Consider the following 18,953-nt stretch of genomic DNA (forward strand, 5'->3'; position numbering starts at 1 on the left):
CTAGATATGCTAAATTCTTGAAAGATCTAATCTCAAATAGAAAGAAAATGGAAGAACTCTCGGCTGTTACTATGAATGCTAATTGTTCAGCAGTGCTGTTGAATAAGATACCAGAAAAATTATCTGATCCAGGAAGTTTCACAATTCCATGTTTTCTGGGTAGTCTTAGTTCAATAGAAGCATTGGAAGACTTAGGTGCTAGTATAAATCTAATGCCGTATTCACTATACGCAAAACTAGACCTTGGAGAATTGAAACCAACCAGAATAAGCATACAACTAGCCGATAGATCAATAAAATATCCTAGAGGGATAATGGAGAACATGCTAGTTAAAGTTGGTACTTTAGTATTTCCAGTAGATTTTGTTGTTTTAGACATGGAAGAAGATTCTCAAGTTCCTCTCATATTAGGAAGACCATTCTTAAACACGGCTAAAGCAATGATAGACGTGTTCGGTAAGAAATTGACCCTAAGTATAGAGGATGAGAGTGTTACCTTTTCAGTTGATAGAGCAATGCAACAATCGCAATCTGCAGATGATACATGTTATTATATTCAAACTATAGATGCACATGCAGAATTATTAGAAGAATTTCCAGAATTACAAGGAACAGGAGAATGTTCTTTAGGAGAAGGTAATGAACCAATTGATGAAGCTGAAATGTTAGCTACACTTATAGCTAATGGATATGAACCAACAACAGAAGAAATTCAAATGCTAAAAGAAGAAGACAGATATCGATATAAATCATCGATAGAAGAACCTCCGAAATTAGAGTTAAAGCCACTTCCAAACCATTTGGAATACGCTTATTTACATGGTAAATCTGAATTACCTGTAATAATATCGTCTTCTCTTACTGAAAATGAGAAATCACAACTCATTTCTGTATTGAAAGCTCATAAACCAGCCATTGCATGGAAGATTCATGATATTAAAGGAATAAGTCCTTCGTATTGCACACATAAAATCCTTATAGAAGAAGGTCATAAAACGTATGTGCAACGCCAACGAAGACTAAATCCTAATATGCAAGATGTAGTTAAGAAAGAGATTATTAAACTGCTAGACGCAGGTCTAATTTATCCAATCTCTGATAGTCCATGGGTAAGCCCAGTTCAATGCGTGCCTAAGAAGGGTGGCATGACTGTCATTACAAATGAGAAAAATGAGCTTATTCCTACTAGGACTGTAACAGGATGGCGTGTGTGTATTGATTATAGAAAATTAAATGACGCCACCAGAAAAGATCACTTTCCCTTACCTTTTATAGATCAAATGTTGGAAAGATTAGCCGGAAATAGTTATTATTGTTTTCTAGATGGATTTTCCGGATATTTTCAAATTCCAATAGCACCCGAAGACCAAGAGAAAACCACATTCACGTGCCCTTATGGTACTTTTGCTTACAAACGCATGCCATTTGGACTTTGTAACGCCCCTGCAACCTTTCAAAGGTGTATGATGGCGATTTTTAACGACATGATAGAAGAATGCATGGAAGTTTTCATGGATGATTTTTCAGTCTTCGGTGATACATTTGAATCATGTCTAGTTACTCTGGAACGAATGCTTATTAGATGCGAACGATCAAATCTAGTACTTAATTGGGAAAAATGCCATTTCATGGTTAAAGAAGGCATCGTTCTTGGTCATAAAATTTCAAAAGAAGGAATTGAAGTGGATAGAGCTAAAGTAGATGTAATTGCTAAACTTCCACATCCCACCAATGTTAGAGGAGTTAGGAGTTTTCTAGGGCATGCCGGTTTTTACCGACGTTTCATAAAAGATTTTTCTAAAATTGCCACTCCTATGAATAAACTCCTAGAAAAGGATGCTCCATTCATCTTTTCAGATGAGTGTATCAAATCTTTTAATATTCTTAAAGAAAAACTAACTAATGCGCCGATCATGATAACACCAAATTGGAATCTACCATTTGAACTAATGTGCGATGCAAGTGATTTTGCAATGGGAGCCGTTTTAGGACAAAGGATTGAAAAACGATTTTAACCTATATATTATGCTAGTAAGACGTTACAAGGAGCACAAACGAACTATACAACTACTGAGAAAGAACTCCTTGCTATTGTCTTTGCTTTTGACAAATTTCGATCATATCTCGTTCTAGCAAAAACGGTGGTCTATACCGACCATTCTGCTCTTAGATACCTATTTTCAAAACAAGATGCTAAACCATGATTAATCCGTTGGATCTTACTCTTAAAAGAGTTTGATATTGAAATCCGAGATAAAAGAGGAGCAGAAAATCTCGCCGCTGATCATCTTTCTCGTCTTGAAAATCCCGAATTAGAAGTTCTGAATGAATCGGCCATACAAGACAACTTTCCTGATGAATATCTATTGAAGATAGATTATAAAGAAATTCCATGGTTTGCAGACTATGCAAACTACTTAGTTTGTGGATTCCTTGAAAAAGGATTATCGTACCAAAAACGAAAGAAATTCTTCAGTGATATAAAACACTATTTCTGGGAAGATCCACATTTGTTTAAAAGTTGTCCAGAAGGAATAATACGCCGATGTGTATTTGGAGATGAAGCTAGTAAAATATTAAACCATTGTCACACAGGACCAACAGGAGGGCATTATGGGCCTCAACTAACAGCAAGAAAAGTTTATGATGCTGGATTCTATTGGCCTACAATTTACAAAGACGCACACCTTCTTTGCAAATCCTGTGATGCATGTCAAAGGGCCGGAAAAATAAGTCAACGTGATGAAATGCCACAAAATGTCATCCAAGTATGTGAAGTATTTGACATTTGGGGTATTGACTTTATGGGTCCATTTCCAAAATCTCATAATAATCTATATATACTCGTAGCCATTGATTATGTATCTAAATGGGCGGAAGCACAAGCTCTCCCAACTAACGATGCACGAGTTGTAGTCAACTTTTTAAAACGTCTTTTTGCAAGGTTTGGAATACCGAAAGCTTTAATAAGTGATCGGGGTACTCATTTCTGTAATAATCAACTTGAGAAAGTTCTTAAAAGATATGGAGTAACTCATAAAATCTCCACCGCATATCATCCACAAACAAGTGGACAAGTTGAAAATACCAACCGAGCTTTAAAACGTATTCTAGAGAAAACCGTAGGATCAAATCCAAAGGAATGGTCCATTAAATTAGAGGATGCACTCTGGACTTTTAGAACAGCCTACAAAACTCCAATTGGAACCACACCTTTTAGACTTGTTTATGGAAAAGCATGTCATCTTCCAGTAGAAATTGAACACAAAGCATTTTGGGCTTTGAAGACATGTAATCTTGATTTACATGAAGCCGGACGTCTACGATTAAGTCAACTAAACGAATTAGAAGAATTAAGACATGAAGCATACGAAAATTCGTTAATCTATAAAGAAAGAACGAAGAAATGGCATGATAAAAGAATCAGAAGTTCAAAAGAATTTAAGGAAGGAGACAGAGTTCTTCTTTTCAATTCACGATTCAAGCTATTTCCTGGAAAATTGAAATCAAGATGGTCTGGACCATTCATAGTCAAAAGAGTTTTTCCATACGGAACGATAGAATTAATAAATTCAAATGGGATTGAATTTAAAGTTAATGGACACAGAGTTAAACATTATATAGACAGTCCGATGGAAGTCGACAACGAAGTTAATCACAATTTTGACACCACAGCTAACTAAGTGTGGGGAGAATCAAGTCTTTAAAAGATAATATGTATTTCTGTTAGAGTTAGATTGTCTGTTTTCGTATAGTTCTTGAAAATGGAACCTGAATGGTCTTTCCCTAGCAGACCCTAAAGAACTAGTCTTCTCCCCCCATTCTGAATTTTTATTTTTTTAGGTTTTTACAAAATGAAGACTGCCTGTGAACTAAACCATGGTCTAATGCTACATGCTTTGATCACTAAACGTAATAATGACACACTTCCGAGTGAAATAGTATCAGTAATCAGAGAAAGAATGGACGGAGTTAGAAAAGAATCTAGATGCGAAGATAATAAGTTACAATTTGGTAAAGGAAAATCAAAATCCGCAGCAAAAAGAAGAGCACGACACCTAGAAAGATGTCACAAATGCGGAAAATGGTCACATGGAGTAAATGTTTAAATAATCAAACCTATTCAAACACCGAATTTGTTACTTTATGCAGAGACGGACCGTTCATATGTTTAGAAGAAAAGACACTGAATGCTCGAGGTTACGCCTATGTAGCTATGGAAAACCAATTAAACCGACTATCTTATGAATGGGATAGATCATATAACTAAGAAATCTATTTCACAGGTATGTTTGTACAGTTTTTATTTTTTTTATTTATTTTTAACCTTTTGATAATAAACGCTAATTTGTTCGCTATAAAGTATTAAATTGGTATTGAATAAAATTAGGTTTGGCGACCGAAATTATTGATATCATTCAAAAATTTATTACATCACTGCGAAATTTAACGTTTATTCTTAAGGTATAAATATCTTTAATCAATCAACTCAAAATATTTCAAAAATTCGTCATGAGTTAAATTAGGTCTTGGAACCGAAATTACTTTACCGAAAAGAGGGGCGCATATTTTTGATAATATTTGATTGATTAAAGTGGGATAAAAAGCCAAAAAGATTTTTAATTTTATTTTTACCATGTTTTTAAAATTAATATTTAAATCTTAAATTAATATTGTAAACTTTATAAAAACAATATATTTAAAATTATAAATATTTGAAAAATTAATATAAGTTTGGTGTGGATTTTTAATTTTTAAAATAGGAATTTTTAATTTTATTGCATTTCAAATTTTAAGTTTGGTGTGAATTTTTAATATTAATTTTGAATTTTATATTTAAATTGTGTGAATTTAAAAACAAAAATTTACTTTATCTCATTAAGTTAAAAATATGATTTTTAAAATTCGTCGTAAGTTGAAGACTAGGTCTTTAAACCAAAATTGCTTTACCCGAGGGAGGGACGAGAACTTTTATTATCATTATTTTTAATCTTATTGAATTAAAGTATGCCAAAAACATTTAAAAAACCCAAAAATCATTACTTTTAAAAACCGCGCTTTGATTTGACAAATTCTAAAATTTTGTCGAGGGACAGACTAGGACAACGATCCGAAACGCCCTCGCTCCTAAAGGAAACCAAATTTTTAAAATTTAATTAATTATAAGTTTTATACAGTATAAGGTTTTATATAAAAAAAAAAAAAAAAAAGTCAGAAATCACTGTAGCCGGCACCCCATGCGATCGCATGGGGTTTGCACTTGGAACCCATGCGATCGCATGGGGACCAAATGCAGGTCAGAAACAAATACAGCAGCGGGTCTGTTCTTCACACAAAACACACACATACACCCGAAAAAACTCTCAAATCTTCACCAAATTTCGCCAAAATTCACCGTAATTCGTCATTTTTCTTGCTCTAATCATGCCTAGATTCTCATTCTTCAGCAAATTGGTAACAATTACACCCCTAAACTCTATAAATTCCTAGTTTTTGTGATAATTACCAATTTTTTACCTAATGCAATTTTGTTAATTTCTAGTGTAATTAGTGTTAAATTGTTAGTATTTTATGCATGTATAACCTAGATTGATGCTATTTAACATGATTTGAAGCCAAAAACTTCAAAAATTTTAGAAATCTAGGGTTTGTGTTCTTGAGCAATTTGGGGCTTTTTGATATAAACAGGTTATGGCCGATTTTTGTCATGAATTATTGCTAAATTGAGTAGTGTAACATGTTTAGATAGTTAAATGACATATTCGTGATCCTCTCTTCATCCTCTTCGTTTTGGTACCAACTTCATCTCGTTTGGGTAACATTTCTAAAACACTAGTTTTCTTTAAATTTGTGTTCTTGACTTAAAAGTATGTTAATTGGGGTTTGGACAAAAGAACAACACTTGTGGAAATTAGACTATGGGCTATTAATGGGCTTTATATTTGTTTAACTAAATGACAGTTTGTTAATGTTAATATAAAGATTTACAATTGGGCGTCCCTATAAATTACCATATACACTCGATCGGACACGATGGGCGGGGTATTTATATGTACGAATAATCGTTCATTTAACCGGACACGGGAATGGATTAATAGCCACTAGAATAATTAAAACAGGGGTGAAATTATGTACAAGGACACTTGGTATAATTGATAACAAAATATTAAAACCTTGGGTTACACTCAGTCGACATCCTGGTGTAATTATTAAACAAAGTATTAAAATCTTGTTACAGTTTAAGTCCCCAATTAGTTGGAATATTTAACTTCGGGTATAAGAATAATCTGACGAGGACACTCGCACTTTATATTTATGACTGATGGACTGTTATGGACAAAAACCAGACGGACATATTAAATAATCCAGGACAAAGGACAATTAACCCATGGGTATAAAACTAAAATCAACACGTCAAACATCATGATTACGGAAGTTTAAATAAGCATAATTCTTTTATTTCATATTTAATTTCCTTTATTTTATATTTAATTGCACTTCTAATTATCACATTTTTATTATTATTGTAGTTAATTGCACTTTTAATTATCGTACTTTTTAATTATCGCTTATTTTATCGCATTTTTATTATTTGTAATTTCATTATCGTTATTTACTTTACGCTTTAATTTAAATCTTGTATTTATTTTTAATATTTTACATTTGGTTTTAACTGCGACTAAAGTTTTAAAATCGACAAACCGGTCATTAAACGGTAAAAACCCCCCTTTATAATAATAATATTACTTATATATATATTTGTATTTTTATAAAAGTAAACTAATATAGCGTTAAGCTTTGTTTAAAAAGATTCCCTGTGGAACGAACCGGACTTACTAAAAACTACACTACTGTACGATTAGGTACACTGCCTATAAGTGTTGTAGCAAGGTTTAAGTATATCCGTTCTCTAAATAAATAAATATCTTGTGTAAAATTGTATCGTATTTAATAGTATTTCCTGTAAAAATATAAGCTATTTTATATACACCTCGCGAAACATCACTACTCCATATATTTCTTCCTTCATTGTTGCAACAATATTTCATTCGTCCTAGTTCGTCCTCTTGGGGAGCTCCTATTTTGTTTGTTAAGAAGAAAGATGGTTCATTCCGATGGTGTATTGGTTATCCCGAGTTGAACAAGCTTACTGTTAAGAATTGTTATCCTCTTCTGAGAGTTGATGATCTGTTCGATCAGCCCCAAGGTTCGTCTGTTTATTCTAAAGTTGATCTTCGTTCTAGTTATCACCAATTACGCGATAAAGAGACTGATATTCCGAAAACCTTTTCCCGTACCCGTTATAGTTACTACGAACTCCTTGTTATGCCTTTGGATTAACCAACGCACCTGCTGTGTCATGGACCTCATGAACCGTGTGTGTAGACCCTATCTGGACAAATTCGTTATTATGTTCATCGATGATATCCTTATTTATTCCAAGAGTGATCAAGAGCACGAAGAGCATTCGAAGTTAGTGCTTGATTTGTTAAGAAAATAAGAGCTGTATGCTAAGTTTTCAAAATGTGCATTCTGGCTGAAGGAAGTTCAATTCCTTGGATACATTGTTAGTAAAAAGGGAATTCAAGTTGATCCTGCTAAGATTGAGGCGATTGAGAAGTGGGGAATTCTGAAGACTCCTACTCAGATCTGACAGTTTCTAGGTTTAGCGAGTTATTATAGAAGGTTCATTCAGGATTTCTCTAGAATAGCTAAACCTCTGACTACGTTAACACACCAGGAGAAGAAGTATGAGTGGAAGGATGAACAAGATGCTGCTTTTCAAACTCTGAAGAAGAAGTTAACTTCTGCTCCGATAATATCACTATCTGAGGGTAATGATGATTTTGTCATCTATTGTGATGCTTCGCGTCAGGGCCTTCGTTGTGTTTTGAGGCAACGAAAGAAAGTCAGTGCTTACGCGTCACATCAGTTGAAGATCCATGAACAAAATCATACAACCCATGATTTAGAATTGGGAACTTTTATGTTCGCTCTCAAGATATGGAGACATTACTTATACGGGGTCAAATGTACAGAGTACACTGATCACAAAAGTCTTCAACATATCTTTGATAAAAAATAGTTGAATATGAGGCAGCGATGATGGGTTGAGTTGTTGAACGATATTGATTGTGAACTCCTTTATCATTCGGGAAGAGCCAACGTTATGGATGATGCTTGAGTCATAAAGAGAGAGTTGAACCTCGTAGGTTTAGAGCCTTGAATATGACAATTCGAACTAACCTCGCTAGGCAGATTCTTGAGGTACAACAAGAAGCCTTGAAGGAGGAGAATTTGGTAACGGGAAGGTCTGAGGCTTAAGTAAACAGTTGAGGTACGAACCGATGGTACTCAGTATTTTGCGGGATGTCTTTGGGTTTTGAAATTTGATGATTTGCGACAACTTGTTTTGGATGAAGCTCATAAGTCTAGATACTCTATTTATCCTGGTTCAAGGAAGATGTATCAAGATCTTAAGGAGCTGTATCGGTGGCCTAACTTGAAAGCTGATGTGGCTACTTATGTGGCTAAGTGTTTGACCTGTGCTAAGGTCAAAGCTGAACATCAGAAATCATCCGGACTTCTGGTGCAACATGAAATTCCCGAGTGGAAGTGAGAAGGTATTACGATGGACTTTATTACAAAGTTACCGAGAGTTGTGGGTGGTTATGATACCATTTGGGTGATTGTTGACCGACTCACTAAGTCAGCTCATTTCTTGCCAATTAAGGAAACAGATTCGAAGGAGAAGCTTACTCGTTTGTATTTAAAGGAGATTGTTTCTAGACATGGTGTTCTCGTGTCAATTATTTTAGACCTAGACAGTCGATTCACATCGAGGTTTTGGTAATCCTTACAGGAAGCCTTGGGAACTAAGTTAGAAATGAGCACCGCTTATCATCTTCAGACGGATGGTCAGAGTGAAAGGACCATTCAAACGTTAGAAGACATGTTACGAGCGTGTGTTATTGATTTTGGTAATGGGTGGGATAGATATTTGCCACTAGCTGAATTTTCTTATAATAACAGCTATCATTCAAGTATTAAAGCCGCACCGTTTGAAGCTCTGTATAGTAAAAAGTGTAGGTCTCCTATCTGTTGGAATGAGGTTGGGGATGCTCAACTCACAGGCCCAGAAATTATTCATGAGACTACTGAGAAGATCGTATAGATTAAAGAGAGATTGAGAACCGCTAGAAGTCGGCAAAAGAGTTATGCCGATAAGAGAATGTGTGATGCCCCGTACTAAATCATCATGTACAGACCATCAACAACAGGATCATTACAAGGTTAAGTACTATATGCTGTAATTAAAGAAGTTGCATTCACGATAAAAAGGTGATGTCATAACCGACATCAAATGTTTTACATTTCAAAAGCATGCTTCACTAAGTAGAAGCAAATAATTAAGTGTACGTGACCCCAAATGGTCGTTACATGTCATAATTCAAAAGTACTAATGTTTGAATGCAAAGTAAAGTAGTTCATGCGTGGACAACTCTAAGCAGCGGGTGTCTACAGCACAACAAGTAAGACAGCGGAAGCAACCTCAAGCACCTGAGAAATACATGCTTAAAAACGTCAACACAAAGGTTGGTGAGCTATAGTTTAATTATAACAGTATGTAAGGTAGGCCACGAGATTTCAGTGCTACAAAGAGCGTTTCAAAACAGTATGATAAAGTATATGTTAACCGTGGGCACTTGGTAACTAGCTTAACGTTTATACCCCCTGAAAGTACACTTGGCAAGTGCGTATGTTTACGAAGTATTAAACACTCATTAAATGCTAGCGCGACTAGCCCGAGTGGGGATGTCAAACCCTATGGATCCATATCTAAGATTCGCGTTCACGGTTCAAAAACCAATGATTAAACGTTACTGAGCTAAAGGGAATGTTTCTGCCGTTGTATAACCCACACATATATAAGTTTAAGTACTCGTTCCTAGTATGTAAAACATAAAATCCGCATCTATTCTCAGTTCCCAAAATAAGTTAAAGTAAAAAGGGAATGCTATAACTCACAATGATATGTAGCGGTAAAGTAGTAGTCAGGAAAGGTGTGCAAGTAAATGGTCCGAAGTCCTCAACCTAAGTCAAATAGTACTAAGTCAGTAAATCGTCTTAATAGGTTTAAGAGTATGTAATTAAGGTCTTAAGGGTCATCATCATTCATCGTTAAACAAAAGGCGTAAGGTAGGTTTCGTTTATGAAAGTAGTTTAAAACAAAGTCTGATTTCAGTCAGTCACCACGGCCTCTACCCTTACTGAATTAAGGTGAGACCAGTGGCCATGACTCCGTCTATGAGTCCCTTAAGTGTGGTAAAATTTACAGAAGCAAACTCGTCTTGGTTTGACCGTGGCGACGGTCTAAGTGCGAGTAGGTCAGAAATTTCTGCACAACGTTAAAGGACATAGTAACGATCGGAGAGCCATAAATCTTAAACCGTAACTCGGATTAAGACGAGTCCTATATGAAAAGTTATCTACTCGAAAAGATATATCTAAAAATCAAGGTTAAAACAGCCCAGGTCTACTGGTATGTTACAGAATCACCAGACCAGTAGCTTTTGGACAGAACAGTGAGTTTAAAAGGGTTCCGGTGGTCTTGGTGCTTGATGTTCATCATGGTTCTCATCCTTGATGCATATAGCTTCAAGTGTACAACTCATTGATGTATCTACATCATCTTAACCAAGTCTTGACCATCATAACCCATGTGCAAGTCTAAGACATGAAGCACAACTCACTTAAGAGTTGTATGAAGTTTGATGAACCAAAGTTGCATCAAAGTCTTAGATCTAACACATACATGGACTTTAAAGCTAATAACAAGTTACAAACTTGAAATTAAACTAACTAATCAATATAATAAGTAGTAGAACATAGTTCTTAGTTTGATCTTGAAGATCTAAGACTCAAAAGTCTAGATCCAAAGTTATATTAAAGAAAACTTATTTGTGTGTTCTTGAACTTTCAAAGTTAACTTAATTTGTTCAAGAGATATGAGATCAAGACTAACTTGTAGTACTTGACCATATAAACTAACTACATGAAATTAAAGTGCATAAATTGAAGAAGTAAACTTAAATAAACAAGAAAAGGTTCATGGTTGTTCATACTTTAAAGATTCAAACCAAAGTTTGATCTTTAGAAAGTAAACTTTAAAGTTTACTTCATGAGCTTCAAGTATGTCTTTAATCAACACATGGAACTTGCAACTTTTGAAACAATTGAAGTAGAATCATAAACTAGTGAGTTTATGTTCTTGTATTCTTGAACTTATAAGATAATAGAAGAACCAAAACTAGAAAGTTAGGTTCTTGAAAGCTAGTAAGTAACTACAACAACAAGACAAGTAATTAATCAAGCAACTAACAAAAGACGATGATGATTTAGAGGTGTATAAATTCAGTTTTTACAAGGAAAAGAAGAGAGAAAAAGATGTTCAAAATACTTACAAGAAAGAGAGAAAAGATAGAAAATGGTTGAGAGAAAATGAGAAGTATGTGTGTGTTTGAAAAGAGAAGAGTTATGCTAGTAAACAAGTAATGAAAAAAATATATATATGAACACCCTTTGTGCCCATCTTAGGCCACGGCCTGCAGCATTTCAAAGGGGGGGTGGCTAAGTTTAATGGTTATTAGCATGTAAAGTTCATAAAGGTGGTTAATGGGTGGAGTTACATGGGGATCACATGCAAACTAGATTCCTATTGTATGAAACTAACTAGTTACAATTTAAGGTGACACTTACATGATCTTAGTGGACTAACCAAGTTCATTAGTAATGTAGGGTGGGCTTAGAAGCCCAACATCAAGAGTCCATTACACTAATAAAGCCCAAGTTCACTTAATTAACAAATTAATCCATTTAAAGCCCAAGTAATTAACCAACAACCTTAGTTAATTAAAATAATTAATAAAACTAATCATGAATGTAAATAATATCTAAAAATATTATTCGTGTAAGTCTCGGGTGTCACAAAGATGTTTCGGGCAATTAAAGTCAAGTACGTTTAGTCATGGCAACATGTAAATGTAATAACATACATTCGTTTAATCACACGTATTAATAATAGTAATTATTAATAAATAAATGTTGGAAATTCCAGGGTCGTTACATTACCCACCTGTTAAAGAAAATTTCGTCCCGAAATTTTAAGCTGAGGTAGATGGAGGAGTCGAGAAAAGGTGAGGATACTTCCGCTTCATTTGGTCCTCTCACTTCCAAGTAAACTCAGGTCCTCGTTTGGCATTCCATCGCACTCGGACGATTGGAATCTTGTTGCGTTTCAAAGTTTTGATCTCACGATCCATAATCTCAACAAGCTCTTCCACGAAGTGGAGTTTGTCGTCAATCGTAAGTTCCTCAAGTGGTATGATAAGTTCAGGTGCAGCAAGACACTTCTTTAAGTTTGACACATGGAAGGTAGGATGAACTGAGCTCAATTGTGCTGGTAGATCCAAACGGTATGCAACGGGTCCAACACGTTCCAAGATTTTGAAAGGACCAATGTATCGTGGGTTTAACTTTTCACGTTTTCCAAAACGAATCACACCTTTCCAAGGTGCAACCTTTAACATTACACGATCACCAACGTTGAATTCAAAGTCTTTACGTTTAGATCGGCATAACTCTTCTGACGATCGCGGGCAGTCTTAAGTCTAGCTTGAATCTGAGCAATCTTCTCCGTGGTTTCGTGGACTACCTCGGGTCCGGTGATTTGCTTTTCGCCTACTTCGGCCCAACAAATAGGAGATCGGCACTTACGGCCATACAATGCTTCAAAAGGTGCAGCATTAATGCTAGAGTGATAACTGTTGTTGTACGAGAATTCGGCTAGTGGCAAATGCCTTTCCCAGGCCTTTCCAAAATCAATGACACATGCATGTAACATGTCTTCCAACGTCTGAATCGTTCGTTCACTTTGCCCGTCAGTCTGAGAATGATAAGCAGTACTCATGTCGAGACGAGTTCCCATGGCTTCTTGCAAAGAACGCCAAAATCTAGAAGCAAAACGGGGATCGCGATCGGAGATGATCGATAAAGGTACACCGTGTCGTGATACAACCTCCTTAATGTATAATTGAGCAAGTCTCTCCATTGTATCAGTTTCCTTCATCGCTAGAAAGTGTGCAGATTTATTAAGGCGGTCAACAATAACCCAAATAGTATCGTATCCGCCCACCGTCTTTGGTAGCTTGGTGATGAAATCCATTGTGATCCTTTCCCACTTCCATTGTGGGATCTCCGGTTGCTGAAGTAATCCAGAAGGTCTCTGATGCTCGGCTTTAACCTTCGAGCAAGTCAAACACTTACCAACATAAGTCGCAACGTCCTTCTTAAGATTCGGCCACCAATACTGTTATTTGAGGTCGTGGTACATCTTGCCCGCACCGGGGTGAATCGAATATCTTGATTTGTGTGCTTCATCAAGTATCAGGTTCCGTAGATCTCCATAATAAGGTACCCAAATTCTTCCGGCATAACATCGGAGTCCAGACTCCCTAACCTCGAATCGAGAGACAAGTATGTTCAAATGTTCATGAGATATGTTCTCCTCCTTGAGAGCCTCAACTTGGGCTACTCTGATCTGGTTGTTGAGGTTCGAATGAATGGTGATGTTCAGAGCCCTAACACGAAGAGGTGCCGTCCTCTCCTTTTGGCTTAAAGCGTCAGCTACAACATTGGCCTTGCCAGGGTGATAACGGAGTTCACAATCGTAGTCGTTGAGCATCTCGATCCATCGACGCTGTCTCATATTCAGTTGCTTCTGATCAAAGATGTGCTGGAGACTCTCGTGATCGGTGAAGATAGTGCTCTTAGTTCCATACAAATAATGTCTCCACAATTTGAGTGCAAAGACAATGGCTCCAAGTTCAAGATCGTGGGTAGTGTAGTTCCGCTCGTGAATCTTCAATTGGCGGGAGGCATAGGCAATAACCTTTGATCGTTGCATCAGTACACAACCAAAACCACTCTTCGATGCATCACAATAAACAACGAAATTGTCACTGCCTTCGGGAAGCGATATGATAGGTGTGGAGGTTAACTTCTTCTTCAAAGTTTGAAATGCTGATTCGTGTGCGGGTTCCCAAATGAACTTCTTGCCCTTGTGAGTCAGCGCGGTCAAAGGACGTGCAATCAGAGAAAATCCTTCGATGAATCTTCGGTAGTAACCGGCGAGACCTAGGAATTGGCGAATATGTGTCGGAGTAGTGGAGGTCTCCCACTTGCTGATGGCTTCAACCTTGGCGGGATCAACTTTGATACCCTGGTCGCTTACAACATGACCCAAAAATTGTACTTCTTTCAACCAAAATTCACACTTGGAGAATTTGGCGTAAAGTTGCTCTTGTCTTAAGAGTTCAAGCACTAATCGGAGGTGTTGCTCATGTTCTTCTTCGCTCTTAGAGTAGATGAGGATATCATCTATGAAGACGGTAACAAACTTGTCCAAGTACGGATTACAGACATGATTCATAAGGTCCATAAATACGGCAGGTGCATTGGTTAGCCCGAACGGCATCACGAGAAACTCATAATGACTATAACAGGTTCTGAATGCAGTTTCATCACGTCACTTTCCTTCACCCTCAGCTGGTGATATCCGGATCGCAAATCGATCTTTGAATAAACGCTCGATCCTTGTAGTTGATCAAAAAGATCGTCAATTCGTGGAAGAGGATACCGATTCTTGATTGTCAATTTGTTGAGTTCACGGTAGTCGATACATATACGGAAGGATCCATCCTTCTTCTTCACAAACAACACAGGTGCGCCCCAAGGCGAGAAACTTGGTTGAATAAATCCTCGGTCTAACAGCTCTTGTAGTTGACTCTGTAATTCTTGCATCTCGGAAGGTACGAGTCTATAAGGTGCGCGAGCTACAGGTGCTGCTCCTGGCACTAAATCAATCTGAAACTCTACGGCTCTCTGCGGCGGCAATCCAGGAAATTCCTCTGGGAAGACATCAGAAAATTTGTTCACAATTCGAACGTCGTTCACGCTCTTCACCTCAGTTTCTACCGCTTTCACATGTGCTAGGATAGCAAAACGTCCCTTCTTCATAATCTTTTGCACTTTCACGCAACTAATGAGGTTCAACTTCGAGGTACATCTCTCTCCATAGATAACCAGTGGTTCGCTATCTCCTTGTGGTATGTGAAGTGCTTTATCTCCACAGATAATATCGGCCTTTATCTTGCTCAACCAATCCATACCAACGATCACGTCAAAGCTTCCCAGTTTGATAGGTATCAAATCAATTTCGAAATCTGCACCAGCTATGTTGATAATAGCTCCACGACTAATATGGTCAACCTTTTCAAGTTTTCCATTGGCGACCTCGACAAGCATACTCTCTTTTAACGGGACTAATGATCAATTAATCTTATCGCAAAAATATCTACATACATAACTTCTATCCGCACCAGTATCAAACAAGACAGAAGCTAAAAGATTGTTGATTGTGAATATACCTGTCACCAAGTCGGGGTTATCGCGTGCATCCCTTGCATTAACATTGAAGGCTCTACCTCGGGGTGGTCCTCCGTCTTTTCTCTTGTTTGGGCATGCATTTCTAAAATGGCCCGTCTGCCCACATTCGTAGCACTTCTTCGGTCCATTGGTGTTTGGCTTCCCATTCAAAGTGGTGACCTTGCAGTCTTTCCCGATATGCCCAGCCCGTTGGCATTTCTCACAGACAACATTGCAATACCCAGTGTGGTGTTTGTAGCATCGCTTGCATTGTGGTAAGGTTCCTTTATAGCTCGGGTTGGTGTTGGTGTTGTTGTTGGGATTAGGGTTTCCACCGTTGTTGTGCCTCTTGGCGGGGGTCTGATCGTAGTTTCTCCCCCTGTTGTTATTGTTGTTGTTATTGTGGTTGTTGTGGTTGTTGTCCCATTTCCTCTTTTCACTACTACCGGCTTCAAACTTAGCCTTCTCCGGCTCATCAATAAGAATCTGATTCATGAGAGTATGCGCCATGCTTGCTTCGGGAACATTCGGTGGTTTGGATGAGGTGACATTCCCCTTGATGGACTTAGGAAGTCCCGAGAAGTATTTCTCCATGCGCTTGAATTCGGGGGTGACCATGGACGGACACATCAGTGCTAACTCCAAACACCTACGATTGTAACTGTTAAGGTCGTTCCCTACGGCCTTCAACTGCATGAATTCAATTTCCATCTTCTGAATTTCGGTTCTCGGACAATACTCATCAATCATAGCCGCCTTGAATTCCTCCCATGGCGTAGCATACGCCTCATCGATACCTTTCGCTTGAGCTAACGTGTTCCACCACGTTAGCGCGCCGTCAGATAGCGTGCAAGATGCGAACTTGGTCTTATTATCCTTCGAACAGTTGCTAACTCGAAATACTGATTCAAGTTTCTCGAACCATCTGGTGAGACCAACTGGTCCCTCGGTGCCGCTGAAGTTATGCGGTTTGCAGCTCTCGAATTCCTTGTATGTACACCCATTTCGAACGGGTGGAATAACTGGTGGTGGTGGCGGTGGAGCTTCGAGATTTCTTTCTACTAGGGCTGCAGCGACCCGTTCGTTGATCATGTCCTCAATCTGGGCGGCGGTAGGTGTGGATCTTCCGTTAGCCATGGTATTCTAAACAAAAATTTTGACTCAAGTCAAAATCCAGTATGCAAGTAGTAATAATACAGTATATAGTGACCAACATGGAATCAAAACATCACATGTTATTAAATAATACATCTAGGTACAAATACCACAGAATCATCGTACAGCAATGTAAATAGAACATCGTGCAAGAATTAAATAATGCAAAGTTCCATTCATTAATAATAATAAGTTTCATACATCTGAATAAGTTCGTACAATACATATGAAATACATGAAACTATAGCTAGATTACATCATGAAATCTAAATACAAGGTCCTACGGTGAAGGCGGGTGAACTGCTCCTCGAGCCAACTGCTCCTCGAGCTCAGTGACTCGAGCTCGGAGAGTCTCAATCTCCCTCATCAGTTCCTCGTTAGAGGGAGCTGGTGGGGCAGGCGGTGCAGGTGGGGCGGGTGGTGCGGGTGGTGCTGATGTAGATGGTCCGGCTCCGGATGTAGACGGTACGTCCCTAGATGTAAGTGGTCCGTATCTAAATCTAGGTGGTACGGTTCCAGGAATAGTCAATACGTAACGGGGAACCTTACGTATCTGTGGGTCGGCAGGGTATGGCACAACTCGTTTACGAGCAGTAACCCTATGACGATGGCCAAATGCGTCAGTAAAAGCACGACCTCCATTCACCCCTGAAATGACGGTGCCGTCGAAACGGTACCGCTTCTTCGGCGGGGTGGAGGGTGCCTGAATAGGTCTATCAGCAGGATCCTCATCATCGCTGGAGTCATCTGATGATGAAGAATAGGCGGATGATGAGTCATCCGAATCGTGTGGTGGTGACACTGGTGGCTGAGCTGGTAATCCGAAGCGTCCGAAGGCGGCCAACATCTGTCTGTGTCTGCCTGGCGGAATCACGACTAAACGTCCGTCGGGAGTGCGTCGGCAAGGCGTGCGCATGTGGTTACGAAACGGCCCTTCCCCGAACTCCGCGGGGATCTCAATACCACCAATGCGGGGCTGTGACCTCGAGGGTCCGGGAGCAGACACTGGGGCAGGTGCACTAGTACCAGCTCCGAAAGTGGAAGCGCCGGGATCACTAGTGGGTGTCGGGGCCGGTGTATCGGCAGTATCAGCAGCAGGTGTAGCAGTAGGTAGGGCGATGGGGTCTGAGTCTATACTGCCCGAAATGCCAGCAGGTGAAACATCCGACATCTGAACAAGGAAAAATAAATTTTCCATGTCAGTATGTCATAAAGCAAGCAAATAATAGGCCAACAGTTTAAATCATGTATAACAGTAACTAGCATGACAATAACAGCAATTCGTATGAAAGTAGCATGCAATCGAAAGCAAGTAGCATCATGCAGTAGTGATATCATGTAGTAGCATACGGCATATAGCAGAAAAAGTAAGCAGTAGCATGCAGTAAATTCAGCTAAAATAAGTAAACTAGCAAGTTGTAGATTAGTCCTATTAGTGAATCCTACTCGGGTCGGTCTTAGACTCACTAATGCAACCTAATTCCCTACAACCAATACTCTGATACCAAATGTGATGCCCCGTACTAAATCATCATGTACGGACCATCAACAACGGGATCATTACAAGGTTAAGTACTATATGCTGTAATTAAAGAAGTTGCATTCACGATAAAAAGGTGATGTCATAACTGACATCAAATGTTTTACATTTCAAAAGCATGCTTCACTAAGTAGAAGCAAATAATTATGTGTACGTAACCCCAAATGGTCGTTACATGTCATAATTCAAAAGTACTAATGTTTGAATGCAAAGTAAAGTAGTTCATGCGTGGACAACTCTAAGCAGCGGGTGTCTACAGCACAACAAGTAAGACAGTGGAAGTAACCTCAAGCACCTGAGAAATACATGCTTAAAAACGTCAACACAAAGGTTGGTGAGCTATAGTTTAAGTATAACAGTATGTAAGGTAGGCCACGAGATTTCAGTGCTACAAAGAGCGTTTCAAAACAGTATGATAAAGTATATGTTAACCGTGGGCACTTGGTAACTAACTTAACGTTTATACCCCCTGAAAGTACACTTGGCAAGTGCGTATGTTTATGAAGTATTAAACACTCGTTAAATGCTAGCGCGACTAGCCCGAGTGGGGATGTCAAACCCTATGGATCCATATCTAAGATTCACGTTCACGGTTCAAAAACCAATGATTAAACGTTACTGAGCTAAAGGGAATGTTTCTGCCATTGTATAATCCACACATATATAAGTTTAAGTACTCGTGCCTAGTATGTAAAACATAAAATCTGCATCTATTCTCAGTTCCCAAAATAAGTTAAAGTAAAAAGGGAATGCTATAACTCACAATGATATG

Source organism: Rutidosis leptorrhynchoides, chromosome 4, assembly GCF_046630445.1.
Source record: "Rutidosis leptorrhynchoides isolate AG116_Rl617_1_P2 chromosome 4, CSIRO_AGI_Rlap_v1, whole genome shotgun sequence".
Taxonomy (NCBI): domain Eukaryota; kingdom Viridiplantae; phylum Streptophyta; class Magnoliopsida; order Asterales; family Asteraceae; genus Rutidosis; species Rutidosis leptorrhynchoides.